Below are 14768 nucleotides of genomic sequence, written 5' to 3'. Positions count from 1 at the left end.
AGCAGGCGCTGAACTAGGTGCGCCTATGAGAATTGTCGAAGAATAATAGTTAGAATCGACTGCTAAGTAAACTTTAAATGGGGAAGTAATTAGCTTTTTTTCTTGCGAAGGAGCAATGATTGCACGTCCTTAAACAAGGAGAAATTTAATTAAATATCTAGAGTGGTGTTTATTCACAGCGACCCACAGTAACATCTGATGATAGGATGCGGCGGCATAGATGGGCCGACGGTGCTGGAATATAAAGCTCTCATTATTTAATCACCTCCATACGCCCTATGCTTACATCTTTCTGTATACGATTTAATTTCCTCACAGGAGAAACACACTTGTTTTTGAGCTGATACACAGGAGTTACGGGCTCTCACAATATCAATCACTTTATATATCCCCACTACTCTGGTCACCCCGAACTCAATTGCGGATTTTTCATAGATTATGATCCCACACGGAAACATAACAATGTTTTGTTTTCTTTTCCTACTCGAAATAAATTCGGAAATTCGCTAAGGATCTCATATTTCTGTTTTAAGAAACTTGTATACTACTGAATATAATTACCAATTAGCTAAATGGAGTCGTAGCACATACAACCTGAACAGTGACTATTATTTCAGTTGGCAGCAGAAATCTTTATTTTGTTGTTTGAGCCACTTCCTAATAATCATTGTTCCATGCTTTGTTTTTTGGTCTCTGGTTCAAAGTGATGAACCGAGGTTCCATCACACGCTAAAATCTTGATGGATTAGGGCTGTATTCCCTTTCATAGCGTACTTTTAAATCTGTACACTTCGAGTCTTGATTCCTCGTTTTTGTGCATTAACTGTTTCAGGACCCGCCCTGCATTTCTTTTTCTGTACTCTAGCTTGTTAGTAATGACGTTATGAACAATGCTAACACACATTTGAACTGTTTCTCCTATCTGTACAACCACAACTTGTCGGTCTGCACGAATAATATGGTCAATGCGGTTATCAGGCGAAGGAATTGACATGTTTGCCCACCGGTCAGGACGTTGCTCGTCAGTCACTGAGGTTCGATCGTTAATCTGCCGACTAAGAATAAATTCCGCGGTTCGTATATACCGGGTGATCAAAAAGTCAGTATAAATTTGAAAACTGAACAAATCACGGAATAACGTAGATAGAGAGGTACAAATTGACACACATGCTTCGAATGACATGGGGTTTTATTAGAACCAAAAAAATACAAAAGTTCAAAAAATGTCCGACAGATGGCGCTTCATCTGACCAGAATAGCAATAATTAGCATAACAAAGTAAGACAAAGCAAAGATGATGTTCTTTACAGGAAATGCTCAATATATCCACCATCATTCCTCAACAATAGCTGTAGTCGAGGAATAATGTTGTGAACAGCACTGTAAAACATGTCCGGAGTTATGGTGAGGCATTGGCGTAGGATGTTGTCTTTCAGCATTCCTAGAGATGTCGGTCGATCACGATACACTAGCGACTTCAGGTAACCGCAAAGCCAATAATCGCACGGACTGAGGTCTGGGGACCTGGGAGTCCAAGGATGACGGAAGTGGAGGCTAGCACACGATCATCACCAAACAACGCGCGCAAGAAATCTTTCACGCGTCTAGCAATATTTTGCTTTTTTTCGGTTCTAATAAAACCCCATGTCATTCCAAGCATGTGTATCAATTTTTACCTCTAGCTACATTATTCCGTGGCTTATTAAGTTTTCAAATTTATACTGACTTTTTGGTCACCCGGTATTTAACCACAATATAAAAGCATTCGAGAACAGATTATAAGCGGTTTTTTCTCAGAAAGAGAGAAATCGAATCATTGAACGTTGTTCATCTAATGTGGGAAGGTTAAAGGCCAGAAATGTTGTTAAATGCAATGTTCGGGTTATAAGCGAAACAATTTTTACCCATCAGCCGTTTTCAGTTGGTCCCAGTGATGAAAATCGAAAGGCATGAATGTTAAAAAAATCTCCCCTCCGTACTTTTTCGTTTCTACATTTGTTTTTATCTTTAATTACTGAGTGTCCCTAGTATGTATTATTAGTCATCTTCCCTTTTTGACTACTGCAGACATGGAAACAAAAGCTATATACGAAGTCATTCTAAATGTTTCTGTGATGATGGGCTGCCTGCGAAACGCATAGACAAGCAAATTTTTAACAGTAAGTATACCATTGTCATTATTTACCGAATAAACCAGTGAAAAAGAAACGTGCTTGTATTAAATGTTATGAAATTGGAATGCTGTGTGACGATGCCGTTCACACATTATTGAGGATTTTCGAGTAATAATCTACCTGCAACGAAGACGGTTAATTAATCCTGTTATCTCAACATCATACAACGACAGCTTCTAGATAGTCTGACACCGCCTTTCATCTATGCCCTCGCCTCTTAACCGCAGAGATTGCTACGGTTCGCTGTGTGTAAACGCCACTCTAGGCTGCTTATTCAGTTTCTTTTATTTAAGGACTTGAGTCCTTCATTATAAACCGGACTAGTTTTTTTCCTATTTACATATGACTTAGCAGTCTATTCTAACAATTACTCCTCCATAATTGTGAAACGAAAATTCTCATAATCTACGGAATAAAAGAGAAACGAAACAATGGAAGCTATGAAGAGGAAGGCTATCCAGTTCATTTCCCCTGTTCTTATTGCATGTTAATATTGATGAATTACACGCTTTTTATTACATCTTTTTACTAGTGTTTGCCAGTTTGCATGCTTCCGCTGCGACTTTGAATCGCAAGGTTCACTCCTGGATTGCCAGCCTGCTGAAGAAAGTCATCGGCTGTAGAATGTATTCCTTCCTGCTGCGAAGATGATTGGGACTGACAACATTGTAGATATAGTCTGGCAACTCTGTGATAGTGGAGATACTTCCCCGAGGGACACGGGATTAGGATGCTAAATTAACTTAATATTCTCTTCATATATTAGTTAAATATTGTGAACGATTTTCGCCTATGGTGTGTCATAAACTATCAGATATATGTCTTTAGTCCAGGAAGGTCAATCCATACAGAAACTATATCTAATTTAGTCTTTATTGCCAATTTTCTCTCTTAGGTACCACTAGCTCTATGAGGAGGCAATGAGTGCTGCTTAGGTCGGTAGTTCAGTGAAATCGATGTTTCGCTGCGAAGTCCAAGATGCGTTAGTTCTAATTTCACAGATATTGTAACTCTTTACGTGGCAGAGCTACAGAGAGTCTGCTTGCTGAATGTAGCAAATAACCCATCCTGGATGGCACGAGACAGATATTATCCGAATTCATTTTCTCTATAGCGCTCACCCCGTACTGGGCACAGGTCTACGAGTTTCCTGCCTTCCCTCTTCTATTAAAACCTAACTAAACTAACAAATCTATGCACCAACCTACTTTTCCTCGCCACATGTTGCACACAATGGCAGATAGCATACTTTGTGTTCCTCATGTCATATGCTACTACATTGTTACTGCTTGGCGTACACACTGTTTGTAGAAAACAACTCACGCTGGAGGTCAAACGACAGTATAATTTTATGTTTGCCAATACGAGTGAACAAAAGTCCGCTGTAGATCTCATGCGCAAGGTGCGATCCGTCGCGATCGCCTGGGCTGACGCCAGTTAGCGTCAGGTAGCTGAGGGCCGGTGGAGCGGAACTTGATCTGATGAGGAAAGAAGGCCAAGAGTTTTTCAGTGAAACATTTTACCAAGGCTCTGCTATTACCAGCGGGCTATATAGTGAAGTGAATTATTCCTGAGCTTCTAAGACATTGACACTGTAAAGAGACCGAGAGTTGAAGTTCACTAAGTTACGAAAGAATGTCGTCATTGTATTCATCGTTTTCAAGTATTCCCAGAGGTGGATCAACGCTGAAACCTTTGTATTAAAGAAATAATAGTAAAGTTATCATTTGCTATGGAAGAACCCCACTTCAAGAGTAATATAGTGCTAGTAGTACAGCAAAGTATAACGTAGTATCCTGTGGATCATTGTTGATACTAGTTTTACACCACAATAAAATAAACTGCTTTGACTTCAAGTTGTGAGTATAAAACTAGTAGTTACAGGAAATACAGTGCTTATTACACGGAAGTTTCATGCATAATGCTATTGCGTTCTGCCATTTTCCCAAGCACAGCAACATTAACTCATTAATACAAGTAAGTACTACAAGACCATGATTGTTGACTCCAGCTTCTAACAAATGGCTTACAGTAGATAACAAACGCTGATCACACAATTGTATCACATACAGGGTTCAAAATGATACATCGCGCTCTTCATGTAGGACGTCAGTCGTTATTACTCTAAATGATCGACTCAATGCGAATTTCATGACCTGAGTTGCGGTGGCTATAGACGTAATAACCACTTGTATGAAAATTTGTGCCATATGGGGAGTTAAACCCGGATTTCTCGATTTCTAGTTTATAGCGAGTGTATGCCTTAACATTTGTTTCCGGAGGGAGGGGGGGGGGGAGGAAACTACGAAAAAAGATGTACTTGGCACCACCACTTGTGGCCTAAGAAAAAAATAATTGCAACTTTTCAGGCGGTGGCGCCTGTCTACGCCTATCCCAAAACAACTAAGTTAACACTAAAGGGTGGCAGGAAAACCAAAATTCCGGGAGTCGCTCGCTCCTTCGGTTGGTGGAACATACAAACGTGGCTCCGCGAAATTTTTATGGAGATCCCGTTTGTAATCAGTCCACAGCATCATGTAGTCAAAGGAAGCACAACATCTCATGGCTTGGACGTTCCAGCTGGAAGGCGGTTCATGAAAGGTGCTCCATAGAAAATTTCAGCAGAACTACTTCTATCTGAGATTACGAACAACTGCTCGGAGTTCATCATTAAGGTGCGTTTAATAAAAGTGGACCGTATGGCTATGTATCGAAAACGGTTCAAATGGCTCTAAGCACTATGCGACTTAACTTCTGAGCTCATCAGTCGCCCAGAACTTAGAACTAATCAAACCTAACCAACCCAAGAACATCACAAACATCCATGCCCGAGGCAGGATTCGAACCTACGACCGTAGCGGACGCTCGGTTCCAGACTGTAGCGCCTAGAACGCACGGCCACTCCGGCCGGCGGCTATGTGTCGAATTCAAAGCGTTAGTCTTCGTTGCAGGGTAATGAATCACGTCTGGGTATAAAAGCGTCTGGAAAGCGTTATGAGTAGATATCTGCCGGCAAAGGAAAGCCAAAGTTTCCAGACTTAGACGACAGACCACATGAGAATCGTTGGGCATCTGTGTCGTCCACACTACAGAGAAGACATAGGGTTTTGTCAGTGATACAGAAGCGGTGAAAACGAAATTAGTTGATCTGTTTGTCATTGACGATGATACACAAGGCTGTGTAGACGCTGGTGACGGGAAATCCCACATGCACCACTTTCCATACACGATTTCATATGATCTTGCGAAACTTCCGTTCCGTGGGATTGGGGAGCCGATGGATTTGTAACGCATAGTGTACAGTCTTTGTCCGAGTATTCGTGGAAGTGGTAAGGAGCGGAGGGTGTAACTTAATTCCATAAATAAATGCCGAAAGTGAAAGGGGGTCGGGGTTGAATGTCTGATAACATGACCTGGGGACCGGCTAAGGTACTCATGAAAAAGCAGTCCGATGAGACTCATTGGGCAACGGAGCGAGATTTTCACTTGGGACCTATCAAAAAATGCCGTAACTCTGTCGAGCACATGGAATAAGGCAGCCTCACTATGCTCCCATGCGAGGGCAAGGCAGGTGTATGACATTGAACTTTGAGTAACAACCCAGTACAGACAAGGAATCCCATAACCATCAACATTTGAGCAGCGAAGGTAACTGGGACTGGAAACACTCGTGTCACGTGGTAGACACTCTCGTGTCCATTATAATTATCCGGGCTGTTATGCCGTGGTCGGTTGATGAATTCCGTGGTGTTTCCCAACGTTTCGTCTCCGACTGCGGGAGACATCTTCAAGGGGGTCCGTAGCTTGATGGAAGGTCCAACACACACACTGGCTCGCTACTCAGTCAGTAGCGAGCCAGTGTGTGTGTTGGACCTTCCTTCAAGCTACAGACCCCCTTGAAGATGTCTCCCGCAGCCAGAGACGAAACGTTGGGAAACACCACGGAATTCATCAACCGACCACGGCATAACAGCCCGGATAATTATAATGGACATGATATTTCCGGCCGTGAAAGTTTACATTTTAGTATCAGACACTCTCGTATCGCGCGCGTTGTACAGCGTGGAGGGATCGAAGCCGGTGATTAAAGAAGCCAGCCCTAATCTTTTGGAGGAGATATCTTCTGTTTGTGGCAGCCGGAAGACGAAAATCGTTCGTAAAATCGATGCATCCGTGGTCTAGGGGTAGCATCTTTGATTCATAATGAAAAAGTCTACAGTCCCGAATTCGAATACCGCCGCTGCTTGAATTTTGATTAATAATTAGCACTGGCGCCCAAAGACATCCGGCATAAGAAGTTACCCCTCATTCTGCCAACGGCTTTGTCAAACAGCGCGGAGGAGCGCCCACAGGTTCAAGGTACACCCTTGTCCATGGGTGTGAAACTGCGCCTAAAAAGGGAAGAATCAGCAAAGATCAACGGCACGAGGGTGCAGAAAGTAATGGAAACCATTGCATTAAAGACTTGTAACGTGTATCCACAGGACATGTGGCCTGTATTTTAAGATGTGGCATGACGATCTCTCCGTTGGCAAATGATTCCGAAATAGTCCCCCATTCGGATCTCCGGGAGGGGACTGCCAAACGTGAGGATACCATGAGAACAAGATTGAATAATCAACGAAAGGATAACGTTCTACGAGTCGGGGCGTGGAATGTCAGAAGCTTGAACGTGGTAGGGAAACTAGAAAATCTGAATAGGGAAATGCAATGGCTTAATCTAGATAAAGCCAAGTGGAAAGACCGCAAGCATTTCTGGTCAGATGAGTATAGGGCATCATCAACATCAGCATAAAATGGTATAATGGGAGTAGGATTAGTTATGAATGGGAAGGTAGGGCACAGAGTGTGTTACTGTGAACAGTTTAGTAATAGGGTGGTTCTTATCAGAATCGACAGCAAACCAACAACAATAACGGTAGTTCAGGTGTACCTGCCGACGTCGCAAGCTGAAGGTGATGAGACAGAGAAAGTATATGAGGATATTGAAAGGGTAATATAGTATGTAAAGGGATATGTCATGGGAGACTGGAATGCAGTTGTTGAGGAAGGAATAGAAGAAAAGGTTACAGGAGAATATGGGCTTGGGACAAGGAATGTGTGAGGAGAAAGACTAACTAATATCAGTAACAAGTTTCTACTAGTAATAGCGAATACTCTGTTCAAGAATGACGAGGAGGTGGTATACTTGGAAAAGGCCGGGTGATACGGTAAGACTTCAGTTAGATTACATTATGGTCAGACAGATATTACGAAATCAGATATTGCATTGTATGGCGAACACTGGAACATATATAGACTCAGATCACAATATAGTAGTGATGAACAGTAGAATGAAGTTTAAGACATTAGTCAGGAAGAATCAATACGCAAATAAGTGGGATACGGTAGCACTAAGAAATGAAGGGATACTGTTGAAGATTTCTAAGGATATACATACAGTAAGGAGGAATCGCTCAGTTGGCAGTACAGCTGAAGAGGAATGAACATCTCTAAAAAGGGCAATCACAGAAGTTGTGAAGGAAACATAGGTACAGAGTAGGTAACTATGAGAAAACCATGGGAACAGAAGAATTACTTTAACTGATCGATGAAAGGAGGAAGTATAAAAGTGTTCCGGGAAACTCAAGAATATAGAAATACAAGTCGCTGAGGAATGAAAGAAATAGGAAGTGCAGGGAAACTAAGACGAAATGGCTGCAGGAAACATGTGAAGACATTGAAAAAGAAATGATTGTTGAAAGGACAGTCTCAGCTTACAGAAAAGTCAAAACCACCTTCGGTGACGTTAAAAGCAAGGGTGATAACATGAAGAGTGCCACGGGATCTCCAATGTTACACGCAAAGGAGAGAGCGGATAGGTGGAAAGATTACATTGAAGGCGTCTATGACGGAAAAGATTTGTATGATGTGACAGAAGAATTAACAGGAGTCGATTTAGAAGAGAAAGGGGATCTAGTATTAGAATCAGAATTTAAAAGAACTTTGGGCTACTGAAGATCAAATAAAGGCAGAAGGGATAGAAAACATTCCATTAGAATTTCCAAAATCATTTGGGGAAGTGGCAAAAAAAAAAAAAATAAAAAAAGGAACGACCATTCATGTTGGTGTGTAAAATGTATGAGTCTTGTGACTTACCGTCTGACTTTCCGAAAAGCATCATCCTCACAATTCCGAAAACGGCAAGAGGTTACAAGAGCGAGATTTATCGCACAATCAGCTTAACAGCTCATGCATCCGATTTGCTTACGAGAATAATATACGGAAGAATGGAAAAGAAAACTGGGGATGCACTAGATGACGATCAGTTTGGCTTAATGAAAGGTAAAGACACCAGAGAGGCAATTCTGATATTGCGGTTAATAACTGAAGCAAGACTAAAGAAAAGTCAAGTCATGATCATAGGATTCGTCGACCTGGAAAAAGTGCTCGACAATGTAAACTGGGGCAAAGTGTCAGAAATTCTGAAAAATATAGGGGTAAGCTAGCGGGAGGGATGGGTGACATACAATATGTACTACAGCGAAGAGGGAATAATAAGATTGGACGATCAAGAACGAAGTGCTCGTATTAAAAAGGGTATAAAACAAGGATGTAGCCTTTCGTCTCTACTGTTCAATCTGTACTTTGAGGAAGCAATAGCCATCCGAAGTGGCCGAGCAGATCTAGGAGCTTCAGTCTGGAACCGCACGACCGCTACAGTCGCAGGTTCGAATCCTGCCTCGGGCATGGATGTGTGTGATGTCCTTAGGTTAGTTAGGTTTAAGTAGTTCTAAGTTATATGGGACTGATGACCTCAGAAGTTAAGTCCCACAGTGCTCTGAGCCTTTTGAACCATTTTGAGGAAGCAATAATGAAAATAATAGTGCGGAAGTGAAATTAAAATTCTTAATGATAGGATGTTAATGATGCGATTCGTTGATTACATTGCAATCCTCAGTGAAAGTGAAGAAGAATTACGTGAACTGTTGAATGGAATGATGGTCACGAAGTAAATGAAGTTACGGAATTCTGCTACCGAGGCAGTAAAATAACCAATGACGGTCGGAGCAAGGAGGTCATCAAAAGCATTCTAGCAATAGAAAAAAGGGGATTTCTGGCCAAAAGAAATCTACTAATATCAAATATCGGCCTTAATTTGAGGAGGAAATTTCTGAGAACGTCCGTCTGGCGTACAGCATTGTATGGCAGTGAAACATGGACTGTGGTAAAATCGGAACGGAAGAGAATCGAAGCATTTGGGAGGAAAGGACTATGTGGAAAACACTAATAAGGAGAAGGGACAGGATGATAGGACATATATCAAGACGTGAGGGAATGACTTCCATGGTAATAGAGGGAGCTGTAGAGGGCAAAACTGTAGAAGAAGACAGAGATTGGAATACATCCCGCAAATAATTCAGGATGTGCTACTCTATGATAAAGAGGTTAGCAAAGGAGAGGAATTCGTGGCAGGCCGCATTAGACCAGTCAGAAGACTGATGAAAAAAAGAAAAGAAGAAAACGCAGCTGACAGTGGTGACCACATTTAGAGGAGTGTCACTTCTCCCATTTAGGCTAAATCTAGTGAGCAAAACCTGCCACTTGGAAATGTTAACAGAACACCATATCTGACCACCAATGTCAGAGCAGAGCGAACGTCTTCACTGCGTAGATAGATGTCGAGATCATCCGTGTAAGCGGTACAACAAAAGTGGTGTCCGTGCAGTAACAAGCACACAGGGGATTACCAAGTGTATTGCGCTCTACACGACTAGAAAACCGTGGACTATTCAGATAATTTGGATTTCAGTTGATAAGAGCTGATGTTAGCGTTCGATTGTGGCGTAAGCCCCACGAGGCCCTGAACCGAAGTGATGAACTAAAAAATGTGCATCCTTGTGGTAGCTCCATAATGATGTCGGCTGTGTTTTTATGGAATGGACAGGGCACTTTGGTCAGACTGAACCAATCAATTATTGGAAACATGTTAGGCTACTTGAATACTATTCGCAGCCATTCATGGACTTCATGTTCCCACACTAGGATGTTGTGTTACGAGGCCACAATTGTCTGCGATTGGCTTGAAGAACTTTCTTTGATAATTCACGCGAATTATTTAGCCACCCAGATCTCCAACATAAATCCCGTGGGACATTTATGAGATGTAGTTCAGAGATCAGTTCGTGCTGATCATCCTACACTGTCAACAATTTCCCAAATACGGACGGCTATAGACGCATCATGGCTCAATATTTCTTAGGGTTACTTTTAGTGACTTATTGAGTCCATGCCACTTTGAGCTGCTGCACTGCGCAAGAGAAAAGGAGATCCGACATGATATTAGGAGGCATCCCATGACGTATGTCACCACAGAGAAAAACGACCATCTTGACGATTCTGTACTTTTTCATTAATCCAGCATCGAAATATTTCGTAAATGTGCCATAATTATGGCCACCAGGCCCTCTCTTACAACTTTTGTTTTATATTCTTGAGACTGACATGTTATACAGTGTGTTTCACATATACCGTATAAAACATACATTTATAGATTATTGCAGTGCAGCGAAAAATGATAAAAGCTCTTTACATTCTTTCGTAAGAAATGCAACAAAAATACCAGTTACAAGGAGACAGATTTAAGGTCTGAGCGATAGCAGCAATAGACATGACGGAAAGTTGGAAAGGAAGAGGAACACGATTAAACGTATTTAACTAAGATAGGGAAGGAGGAAGTGACGCGAATGACTGGAAAAGGAAAAGCAAACGAGAGTAATTGGGAGAAACTGGTATCAGAGTTAAAGCTGTCCCTGTAAGTTAATTTTAGAGGGATCTTTGTGAAAGTAACAGAAGTATGTGCTGAGGCTCTTCTAGAAAGCAACAGGGCAGTTACTCTGGGCAGAGCGCAGGATAGCTTTCTCCAGAGGCGGATTCTAGCTACAGCGAACTAGTTTGCCAAAGCTTTGGTTTTATGGATGGGCCGAGACGCGATACAAGTGACCAGTGCGCAAGCCATTTGTGAATCACGTGCTTCCAATATCGACTATAGCCTCGCTATGGGAACATCTTTTCCCGGTTGCTGAGTAACCAGTACATCGCCTCCGCAAGCGGCCAGAAGCGTGGCGGCGATGTATACGCGCTTATGGCATACACGAGGGAAATAGGATTATTGTAGGCACAGTGTGGTGTTCGTGGTTTACTGTTGCAGCCTACGTGTTTACCTCCCTGGTGGACTGATTATTGGAGCAGAAACGGCGGCCTGGCCAGAGGAAAGTTGTTTTGGAAATCCTTATCTGAATTCGAGCTACTAGCCACTCGATAATTTGACCGACGGGGACCTTTCCCTGAATTTTTTCTCATCTATAAACTGTTGAAATCTTTATGGCGAGCATCATTGGGTAGCGATCTGAACTCGTTAAACAGGTGACTTGTGATCCTGTCATCCAGGTTATGTTGCAACTTACTAGTACTTTTTCCGTGTCTTGCATAGAACCAGGAGAGAGTGAGCTCGTCAATTATTTCTGTTCAGCTGTTTGTGGCCGTTTTGAGCATGCATCGTGAATGGCTGTGAGCGTGTGTTATTTGCTCGAATTTCTTGTTAACTGTGCCACGCGTGGTAGCCGCGAGGTCTTGGAAATCTTGCCACGGTTCGCGCAGCTCCCTCCATCGGAAGTTCGAGTCCTCCTTCGGGCATGGGTGTATGTGTTGTCCTTAGCGTACGTTAGTTTAAGTTAGAGTAAGGAATGTATAGGGCTGGGGACCGGTGACCTCTGCTGTTTGGTACCACAGAATTTACCAGAAATTTCAAATTTTTTTTTCTTGTTAACTGTACCAGGCGAGCTGTTTCCGTAACTACTGGGTGCGTAGGCTGTTAGTATCGCCCAAGCTTCGTACGTTACTTTGTTATTCATTTTATGAGCTGTGCTCTTAAGACATTTATTTTAAATCATCCTTATAGGTTTCCTTTTTATTATTGTTACTGCACGTACATGATAAATATGCGTAGAAGGGGACATGACAGTGTAGTCCTATGTGCCAGTTATCAGGTGCCTCAATTGACAACTAATTCAATACAAATCTTGATGAATTTTTTTATTTCTGAATTCGGGGGCTAATAGAGGTATATCTCTCTTTTCGTTAAAGGAGCTGTCCAGTTTGTTCATTATGTGAGCTTCTATTGTCAATTGTAAGCAATTGAGACACATTTTGCGTGCGATAATCGTTTTGTGAAATGGCCATAGCTGTTATCTATCGTTCTGCATCCTTTTCTTGCCCCAGTGGGCGAAAGTTATCTTAAGGATGTTCTGTTTAATGTTTTTGATCACTCAACGGCTTTCATGTTTAATAATTCATTTTATTTGATTACTAATAATTTATTTCTATTCTAAACATTTCAATTTACTTGTTGTCGCAAAGCCGTTTTTTGATTAACTTAATGCCAGAAGGCGTTTTTCTCAAATGTCTCGGTTGTAATATAACGTCAGCGGCATGTATTTGCTGCTCAGTTTCCACTTATGATTGCTCTAAAGCGCTTTTTCTAAGCCTAAATGTATGTCGCCGTTGCTGGCGGTTCGTTTTGGTTAAGATAACTGAAATAAATCTTTGCTAGTATGGTCGTGACGAAGTTTTTAGTTTCTAATTTGCTTCTGGCCACTGTCGGCGACCTCCGATTTAAAATTATTTTCCTTATCCTCAGTGGACCTAACCTCCTGGCATCTATCTAACTAACTTACTGCAGACATATAATTGGTTGTTAGACGTAAATATAGTGTGTTTGTAATTATTATTACTCATTTACGAGAATATCCTAACTATATTTTAAAATTTTGGAATTCTATTTTCTGTAAAGATTTCCTTGAGGCGTTCAAGTTGTTATTAATCTTGTACTTGTAGTGTTGCTCAAACAACAGCAAGCAACGGTCTTTCTACATTACTTTCTATGCCCAGAATTGTAACACCCATTTATTCTACCTTGCTAGGCGCTTTCTCGTGAACCACCAGGGCTTCATATTTAAGAATTTACTATTTTCTTTTTTCTTGACTCTTGATGTTAGTAATTTATTGTTAAAATTTGCTTTCGTTGGCCCACCATCCCATTACTCAACCTACCAGCTCCTCACCGCTTCACTAAGATTAGGAGGGCCTTGTGCTGATGAGATGAAAAGTTATTAACCTCTGATCCAAAGTACTGTTCTGCATATGTACTAAGGAGACTTCTTTAAAGAATGTCTGGCAAGAGTTCGAAAGATCCCTGACCACAGTCCTTCTTTTCGCAATAATTTTGCAACAAATCGATTCTCTAGGCGTACTATTAAATTTGATTTTTGATCTCGTCCACAGTGACTTACCTCACCTTCTAAGTATCATCTTTCTGTAAGCAATAGCATATATCACTAGCATACAATTACACGGATCAGCCAGAACATTAAGACCACCGACCCCAAGTATCAATATAAACCCGTCCAGGCGATAGCAGCGTCACTTGGCGAGGAATGGCTGCAGTCAGAAACACGCACGGTGAATATGGTATAAGTGAGCGTACTGTCAGTTTGGAGAACGAGGAAGGTGCACGATCTATGTGATTTTTGCCGAGGACTGATTACTATGGCCCGGAGGCTCGGCACGAGATTTTCGGAAACCGCATGACTTGTCGGGTGTTCAAAAAGTCCTCTTCAACACTCGGTGCACAAAAGTGAAACCACGTCCAGACGTAGGACGTCGTCGGCTGGACAGACGGGTAAAACAGGACAGGCTGTGAACTGTGGCGGAACTAACTCAGACTTTAATCCTAAACAAACAGTGCATCGAAACTCCTGAATGTGGGCCTCTGCAACCGTCGTTCCATGCATGTGCCAATGTTAACCTGAAGACATCGGCAACTACGACTGAAACGGGCACGTAAACATAGGCACTGGCAGAACCTTGTGTGGTCTCATGTCGATGGGAGGGTGCGAATCCGCCGTCTCCCAGCGGAAAAGCTCCTTGATACCTGTACTGTGGGGTGGGGACAAAGGGGCGGTGGCTCCATTATGCTCTGGGGATCATTCACTTGGGATCCAAGGGGCCAGTGGAACTCGTCCAAGGCTCAGTGACGGCGAAGGAGTATCAAACCCTGGATGGAGACCACTTACACCTTATCATGACCATCATGTCTCCTGACGACAGTGTATGTCATGAGGCCTGGCGTGTGACCTATTGGTTCGAGAAACACAGTGCCGAATTCCAGTTGATGTGCTGACCCTCAACTCCACAGCTCACATCTAGGATGTGATTGAACGTGGCGTCAGAGCTCATCGCCCCCATCGCCGAAATTTACAAGTGACTAGTGTGTGCAGATGAGGTGTCAGCTGCCTCCAGCAATCTACAAAGACCACATTGCTTCCATTGAACGAAGCATTTCCACTGTTATCCGTGCCAAAGATGGACATACCGTTTATTAGGTTGGTGGTCATAATATTGTGGCTGATCGATGTTCATTGGTAGGACATATTTCTTGAAATAGCAGCAATTTTAGTAATTAAAAAGACGTGGTTAATATTAGAGGCATATTTCCCTTAAATGGACAGCCTGTTAAGGTCTAACTTGTACCGTTTATTTCAAATCATTGTTACG

The sequence above is a fragment of the Schistocerca piceifrons genome, chromosome 3 (genome assembly GCF_021461385.2).
Source record: "Schistocerca piceifrons isolate TAMUIC-IGC-003096 chromosome 3, iqSchPice1.1, whole genome shotgun sequence".
In the NCBI taxonomy this organism is placed as follows: Eukaryota; Metazoa; Arthropoda; class Insecta; order Orthoptera; family Acrididae; genus Schistocerca; species Schistocerca piceifrons.
The sequence above is the reverse complement of the archived record's forward strand: the minus strand, read 5'-3'. Positions refer to the sequence as shown.